The sequence below is a fragment of the Diabrotica virgifera genome, chromosome 5 (genome assembly GCF_917563875.1).
Source record: "Diabrotica virgifera virgifera chromosome 5, PGI_DIABVI_V3a".
NCBI lineage: Eukaryota > Metazoa > Arthropoda > Insecta > Coleoptera > Chrysomelidae > Diabrotica > Diabrotica virgifera.
In genome coordinates this window covers 46,854,613-46,863,669 of record NC_065447.1, presented here as the reverse complement: position 1 = coordinate 46,863,669, position 9,057 = coordinate 46,854,613, and positions in this window count along the sequence as shown.

Sequence of the window (9,057 nt, the reverse complement as noted above, 5' to 3'; positions counted from 1 at the left end):
ACGACGATTTTGAAGCTCTTCCGACTGGATTAAAGAAGCTATTATCGATTCAAACAAAAGTTGTGTATTTTTAATTCTAAATTTCAACTATTTAATTAAAAATAAAGTGTTTCAGTTGAAAATTCAAAGTTGCTACACCCACCGCTTTCGCAGGCAGAATAAGAACCCTGCTATTGCATAAGTATATAGATTTTGAAAAACCATTCAAAAAGCATTCCAAAGTTTTTTCAATATGCCGTCTAGTTCTCGAGATATTTGACAATCGCCTTTCTGGACAGAGCCCTTAAATAATGTAAACATTCTTATTCAAGCTAGACATAAGCCGAGTGAGAGAGCTGACCGTGAAATTCATTTGCGATGTTTCCAAATTTACCGGATCTCGGGTTGTCTGCAAAATATATATTTATCATATACACAACGGATCGCGCGCGCTGCCCTCTACAGCGGATTTAGTGGAACCACTGCAATATAAAATTCACCAAAAGGGGTGCAAAATGAGGTCCAGACAAAAATCGATTTCCTTGTACCCTAACCATTGTTACATCGAGATGTCACTATATACACGTGAATACAAGGTGAGATCCAAAATCGGATCTCGCCTTGCAAAACGGATCTCATCTTGTATAGCTAATGATACAAACGGATCTCGCCTTGATATGAAGACATATATATATATATATATATATATATATATATATATATATATATATATATATATATATATATATATATATATATATATATATATATATACATCCTACTATCAATTTGGCATCGATACATTATGCATTTACCATCGATTTGGCATCGTCTTGCAAAGTGGCATCTGTATATCGATGCCACTTTACACTACCTTAATAACTTTATTCCTGTACTTGCTACCAGAAGTCTAATCAGCTCGGTAGTTAGAGATTTGATTCCTTGATGTTACTTTAATATATCAGCTTTCCTTGTTTACCTCTTACTAAGTTATATAAGTTTATTCCATAAAATGTTTGAGTCCAAAATGATCGTACAGTGAAAATATTATATACATTTAGTTCAGTGTTTTACCGTTTTGTCGCTGCCGTTATATACATGAAAACGTATATCCCACTTTCATTATCAATCATTTTGGCATCAGAAATTTGGCATCACTGTTGAATACAATATTATTCACAACGAAAAATAGACAATTTGAGAATGTATATATTATTTTCATAAAGAAATCAGTCTGGCATCATGTTTTATTGTTTTCACCCAATTTTGAAAAAATGTGAAAACTTTGTATTATCCACGTCCGTCTGTCCGTCTGTCTGTAACCACAACTCCTCCGTCAATATACCAGCTAGAATGACAAATGAGGTATCAAATGAAAGCTGATAATCCAAGGATGGTACTAAAGGTGAGATATTTGACCTTGGCGGTCTGTCCGTCGGTCTTTACGACCGCGAATATAACTCCTCCATCATTATACCAGGTAGAATGACAAATGAGGTGTCAAATGAAAGCATATAATCCAAGGATGGTACTAACGGTGAGATATTTGACCTAGGCTGTCTTTCCGTCGGTCCCTCCGACCGCAAATATAACTCCTCCGTCATTATACCAGGTAGAATGACAAATGAGGTGTCAAAAGAAAGCTTATAATACAAGTATGGTACTAAAGGTGAGATATTTGACTTAGGCGGTCTGTGACTCGGTCCCTCCGACCGCGAATATAACTTATCCGTCATTATACCAGGTAGAATGACAAATGAGGTGTCAAATGAAAGCTGATAATCCTAGGATGGTACTCATCATCATCATCATCATCAACCCGTACGCGTCCACTGCTGGACATAGGTCTCCTTCAGCTCTTTCCATTCATCTCTATTTTGTGCGGCTTGCATCCAGTTACCGACAACATGTTTCAAATCATCGGCCCATCTGGTTAGTGGGCGTCCTCTGCTCCGTAGTGCTTCTTCTCGCGGCCTCCACTCGACAATACGTTTTGTCCATCGGTTGTCTGGCAATCTGGCGACGTGTCCTGCCCAATTCCACTTAAGCGACGCGATTTTTTCGACAGCGTCTGTTGTTTTTGTTCTACGGCGTATTTCTTCGTTTGGGATTCGGTCTCTCAAGGAGACACCCAACATCTGGCGCTCCATAGCCCTCTGAGTTACGCGAATCTTGTTCACTACCTTTTTTGTTAGTGTTAATGTTTCGGCTCCATAAGTGAGTACAGGCAACACACATTGGTCAAAGATTTTCCTTTTGAGGCATATGGGCAAGTCCGATTTAAATACATAGTTAAGTTTACCAAACGCTGCCCAGGCTAATCCTATGCGACGTGGGAGTTCGCACGTCTGGTTATCTCGTCCCAACCGAATTTCATGTCCTAAGTACTTATAAGATGTAGTCTGCTCAATATCCATTCCATCAACAACAATATTACGATTTAGCACCAGATTAGTCATTATTTGCGTCTTGTTGATATTAATCTTTAGTCCGACATCTAAGGAAGCGTAATATAATTTGTTCAACATTATTATTGCATCATCCATACGATCGGCTATAAGGACAATGTCATCTGCGAATCTCAAATGACTGAGCTTCTCTCCATTTATATTGATACCATATTCGTTTAGATCTGCCTTCTTAAATGTGTGTTCTAAAAGGGTTGTGAACAGCTTTGGTGAGATGGTGTCTCCCTGCCGTACTCCTCGCTGTATACAGAATGTATTTGTTTGTTGTTCAGACAGTCTTACGCTAGCCGTTGCCGTTTGGTAGATATATTTGATCATGTTAATGTAGCGATGGTCTATTCGGCATTCTGTCAATGCTTTTAACATTTTCTGCTGGCTTATGGTATCAAATGCTTTCTCGTAGTCCACGAATATCAGTGCCAATGGTTTGTTGTATTCCGCAGACTTCTCTATTAGATTTTTTATTACCAGTAAGTGGTCGTTAGTGCTATATCCAGATCTAAATCCAGCTTATTCTCTAGGTTGATAGAAGTCTAACTTAGCCTCCAGTCTTTTTTTGATAATTTTTGTGAAAAGTTTATATATGTGTGATAGCAAACTGATAGGACGGTAGTTTTTCAGATCTGTTATGTCACCCTTTTTGTGTAATAAAACAATGACTGCATTGTTCCATTGAGAAGGAGTTTTTCCTTGGTAAATGCATTGGGTGAAAAGTTTGGCCAAAGCCTGGATAATTTTATTTCCACCTTGTTTGATTGCTTCGATTACTATTCCGTCATCGCCAGGGGATTTATTATTTTTCATTTCTGAAAGTGCCTTTTTAACTTCATGTGGTGTTACTTCTGGCATTAATTCTGATCCCTGGTTTGTGATTTTGGGCAGGGGCTGATCTTGCCTTTCGTTGGTGCTCTCATACATTTCGCGATAAAACGATTCGACAACCTTGAGGATTTCGGCTTTATCCGTGGCAATGTTGCCATCTTTGTTTCTGATTTTGTACATATTTTTGTTACCGATGTTATTCGTATTACGCCTCAAAACTTTTAAACCTTTGTTTTCTTGAATTATGTGAGTTATTTCTCTTGTGTTGTTTTCTCTTATGTCTTTTCGGATTGATCGGTGGATATCTTTATTTAATTTCTTCAGTGTTGTGTAGTTGGAGTCGTATTTTTCCGTCAATTGTCTTCTTTTACTTATTAACTCTTTGGTATTTTGGCTTAATTTTTCTTTATGGGTCACGACAGTCGGGCAGCACTCCCTTTCTGTTTCTTTTAGTGCTTTCGTTATGACATTATTTGCTTGTTCAATGTCTTCTATGTCGTTTTCAAGGTCTTGTATACGTCTGGTTAGTACATCTTCATAGAGGTTGTTGTTTCCTGGGGGAATCCATTTCGTCTTTCGTGTTTTGAAGATCATCTTGGTTCTTTCGAAATTGACATTTAATCGTATCTTTGCTCGGATTAATCTGTGGTCGCTTCCTACCGAAAATTTGTTAAGTATTTCAATGTCTTTAATGATTTCTTTTCTGTTTGTTATGATAAAATCTATCTCATTTTTGACACTGCCATCTGGGCTTATCCATGTCCATTTACGCTGAGGCTTTTTATCGAAAAAAGAGTTCATCATGGATAAATTTTCCTGGTGTAAGAAATTAAGCAGTCTTTGTCCTCGTTCATTTCTGTCGCCATACCCATACTTGCCCATTGCTACTTCTGCATCATCTTGTTTGAAGCCAATTTTCGCATTAAAGTCGCCCATAATTATTGTATAATATGCTGGTGTAGTATGTAATGCTGTTTCTAGGTCATCATAAAATTTTTCAATTTCTTCATCGGAGTGGCTTGTCGTTGGAGCATATGCCTGGATTATCTTAAGGTTATATCTTGCATTTAGTTTGAAGATGAGGTATACAATCCTGGGACTTATGCTGTTAATTTTAGTTATATTTTGGGTGTGTTTTCTATGTATAATAAATCCTACTCCACCGTGTGAAGTGTCTTCTTCTCCTCTAAAATGAAATAAATGTCCCGATTTAAGAGTAATTTGGGCTTCTCCTCTTCGTCTGATTTCGCTGAGGCCGATGATGTCCCATTTTATTGTTTTCAGCTCTTCCTCCAGTTCCATCATTTTCTGGTCCGATATAAGGGTTCTAACATTGTATGAGGTGATATGCATTTGTCGTTCTTTGTGGTAGCCTGATCTTTTCCGGGGATTCTTAGCACCCTCTGCTCCAACCCTTTTCCATCCGCTACCTTGGTTGGGGGTATTGGAGCGGCCGGAGACTGAGGGCCGTTCAGTACTATCGTCTTTCATGAAAATTTGCCTTTGGGGTTTTAAGCCATTAAAACGCCACGCTTGGCTAGTGCGTGTTGGCGAGTTGGACTGGATGTGGAGGGAGGAAAGGGTGGAGATGGGATTGCTTTGGGATAGGACATGGTTTCCCCGGTGAAGGGATGCTGGGGAAATCCATGAGCTCGCGTGGGCAGGTGTGCTATTCCTGAAGTAGATCTATTCCCTGCCGGGATCGCAGAGAAGTATCTACCCGCTACCACTTTAGTACCACAGGATGGTACTAAAGGTGAGATATTTGACCTAGGCTGTCTTTCCGTCGGTCCCTCCGACCGCGAATATAACTCCTCCGTCATTATACCAGGTAGAATGACAAATGAGGTGTCAAAAGAAAGCTTATAATACAAGGATGGTACTAAAGGTGAGATATTTAACTTAGGCGATCTGTGCGCCGGTCCCTCCGACCGCCAATATAACTCCTCCATCATTATACCAGGTAGAATGACAAATGAGGTGTCAAATGAAAGCTTATATTCCAAGGATGGTAATAAAGGTGAGATATTTGACCTAGGCTGTCTTTCCGACGGTCCGTACGACCGGGAATATAACTCCTCCGTCATTATACCATGTAGAATGAGAAATGAGGTGTCAAATGAAGGCTGATATTCCAAGGATGGTACTAAAGGTGAGATATTTGACCTACATGGTCTGTCCGTCGGTCCGTCCGACCGCGAGTATAACTCCTCAATCATTATACCAGGTAGAATGATAAATGAGGTGTCAAATGAAAGCTTATAATCCAAGGATGGTACTAAAGGTGAGATATTTGGCCTAGGCAATCTTTCTGTCGGTCCGTACGACCGCGAATATAACTTCTCCGTCATTATACCAGGTAGAATGACAAATGAGGTGTCAAATGAAAGCTTATATTCCAAGGATGGTACTAAAGGTGAGATATTTGACCCAGGCTGTCTTTCCGTCGGTCCGTACGACCGCGCATATAACCCCTCCGTCGTTATACCAGGTAGAATGACAAATGAGGTGTCAAATGAAAGCTGATAATCCAATGATAGTACTACAGGTGAGCGATTTGACCTAGGCTGTCTTTCCGCCGGTCCGTACGACCGCGACTATAACTTCTGCGTCTTTATACCAAGTAGAATGACAAATGAGGTGTCAAATGAAAGCTGATAATCCAATGATGGTACTACAGGTGAGCGATTTGACCTAAGCTGTCTTTCCGCCGGTCCGTACGACCGCGACTATAACTTCTGCGTCTTTATACCAAGTAGAATGATAAATAAGGTGTCAAATGAAAGCTTATAGTCCAAGGATGGTACTAAAAGTGAGATATTTGGCCTAGACAATCTTTCTGTCGGTCCGTACGACCGCGAATATAACTTCTCCGTCATTATACCAGGTAGAACGACAAATAAGGTGTCAAATGTAAGCTGGTAATACAAGGATGGTACTAAAGGTGAGATATTTGACCTAGGCGGTCTGTCGGTGGGTCCGTCCGACCGCGAATGTAACTCCTCTATCATTATACCAGCTATAATAATAAATGAGGTGTCAAATGAAAGCTTATAATCCAAGGATGGTACTAAAGGTGAGATATTTGAGCTGGGTACTCTTTCTGTCGGTCCGTACGACCGCCAATATAACTCCTCCGCCATTATACCGGGTAGAATGACAAATGAGGTGTCAAATAAAAGCTTGTGGGTGAAAACCTAGGACTTACGAAGTCCAATTTAAAAATAGGGCATATCAGAGATATGCCTTAGACATCATAGAAGACAATGACACAGAAAAATCAAACAAGCAATATGTCAAAAGGGCCTTAGTTATGTATCTTCGGTCCTGTTGGTCCAATCGTGATGTATAGCACCTCAAATGATAGGATTTGACAAACAGAATACAATGAGAGAAAAATCAAATACAACCTCATGTCAAAAGGGCCTTAGTCGCGTATCTTCGGTCCTATAAGACCAATCGTGACGTACGGCATCTCAAATAATAGGACTTGACAAATAAAATACAATGACACAGAAAAATCAAATACAGCAACAAGTCAAAAGGGCCCTAGTTATGTATATCTAGTCCTATTGGTCCAATTGTGACGTACAGCAGCTCAAATGGTAGGGTTTAATGAACAGAATACAATGACACAGAAAAATCAAATACAGCAATATGTCAAAAGGGCCTTATTTACGTATCTTCGCTCCTATTGGTCCAATCGTGGCGTACAGCACCTAAAATAACTGGATTTGACTAATATAATACAATGACGTATGAAAATCAATTACAGCATCATGTCAAAAGGGCCTTAGTCTTGTATCTACGGTTCAATCGTGACGTACAGCGTCTGAAATGATGGGATTTAACTGGCAGAATAAGATGGTGTAGACAAATGAAAATGACGGCATGTAATAACACTTTAAAATTGTAGAAATAAAATGGATTAACACACATGGTATGACATATTAGGTGAGAGTATTTAACAAATAGAATACGATTACATACGTCCAGTTTTTGACAAGCGACTTCTCTACATATGATAAACGCGAAAGGGCCCCAACGTTCACTGCTCGACATAGGCCTCCCGTTCACTGCATATACCCACTGCTTTCTGACGCTGTGACTTGAGAGGATAGGATTTAACGAATAGAACGACAAAGAAGACTAAACAAGGCAGCTCACGGGAAAAACACAACTGTCCGTTTTATACTCTACAGGGAAGCATCAAATATTCAACGTAAGAATATATTAGAGTATAACGGTATGATAAATCTTTTTCTTCTTTTTTTCATTTAGTGCATTCCGTACGTTTTTTAAACATAATCAGGAGAAGTTGTTGAATTTCTGAAGTCTATAAAAGAATTTCTTAACAAACCTTTTTTTAATTGTGTTATGGATTATTTTTAAGAATGTGTTTAAAAGGCAGTTCGCAGGCTTATTGTTCAATGGTCTTATCACTTTCAAGCGCCTGTCTTTTTTGTAGGACTATTAATTGTTACTTGTGATTTCAACCATTCTAGCGGGGCAATGCCTTTGCTATAACTGAAATGAATATTGTTATCCATTTAATTTTTTTCCTCAATTAATTGAATGCCTCCTACTGGTGTTTGGTCTAAGCTTACCGCTTTTCCCCATTTAAGCTAAACTGCTCGTCAAAAGTTAGGGATATAGAAAATTATGCACATTTTCATAGCTAATTTTTTCGAGAACAGATTAACGGATTCCACTATTTTTTTTTAATATTTTAGATTTTTCTTTAGTATTTACACAGTTGTGCAAAGGTTTACACAAACTTCTTTTTTGTACTTATACCGAGTGGTAGGTATAAGTACAGAAAAGAAGTTTGAGTAAACCTCTTGATAGGTATTAGTTACGTATCTTCACTCCCATTGGTCCCAACGTGTCGTACGGCGGCTCAAATCATTGGAATCAGCCAACAGAATACAATGACTAGGGAGCGGATTTATATGCGATCAATTTTGATGAAATATTCGCATATATATGCGGTAAAAAATTACGAAATATGCGCAAGATATGCACAAAAATTCAAAAAATGCGCATTTCGGGAAACCACAAATTTTCTGTCTTATTTAGTAATCTTATTTATTATTTTTCAAATAAAATCATTTTTTATATATGCAATTTATTCACAGTTTTTACAAAAACTGCTACCAATAGTTACCTATTTAAAATAAAACAACAATATCACTATAAATATATCTTCGATTATAATTCACTACAATGTGTTTTTCCAAATTCTTTACGAGGAAACATATTCTTTGATCAGACAAAATATTTTTATAACTTGAAAAACTCCTTTCAACATCGATAATTGGTGCGTATTTAAAATAACTTGTTAATTTCCGTTAGAAAATCGTAAAACTTTGGCTAAAGGTGTAAATTCTCTTAACAATAGAGGATTTAAAAAATCACCAGAATTATAGGTAGGTACCTACCCTAATAGCACAAGGACGTCCAATGGACGTCCTTCACGGACTTTAGGGACGTCCATTGGACGTCCGTTTTCGTCCGAGGAACGTCCTTTATACGTCCTATTTTGGTCCAAATGTCGCGCTACCGAACGTCCATTGGACGTCCATCTAATGTCCGAGGGGACATATATTGGATCTTAATCGGACGTAAATTGGACCTTAATCGGACGTCCTAGGGGACGTAAATTGGACCCTAATCGGACGTAAATTGGACCTTAATCGGACGTAAATTGAACCTTAATCGGACGTAAATTGGACCTTAATCGGACGTAAATTGAACCTTAATCGGACGTAAATTGGACTTTAATCGG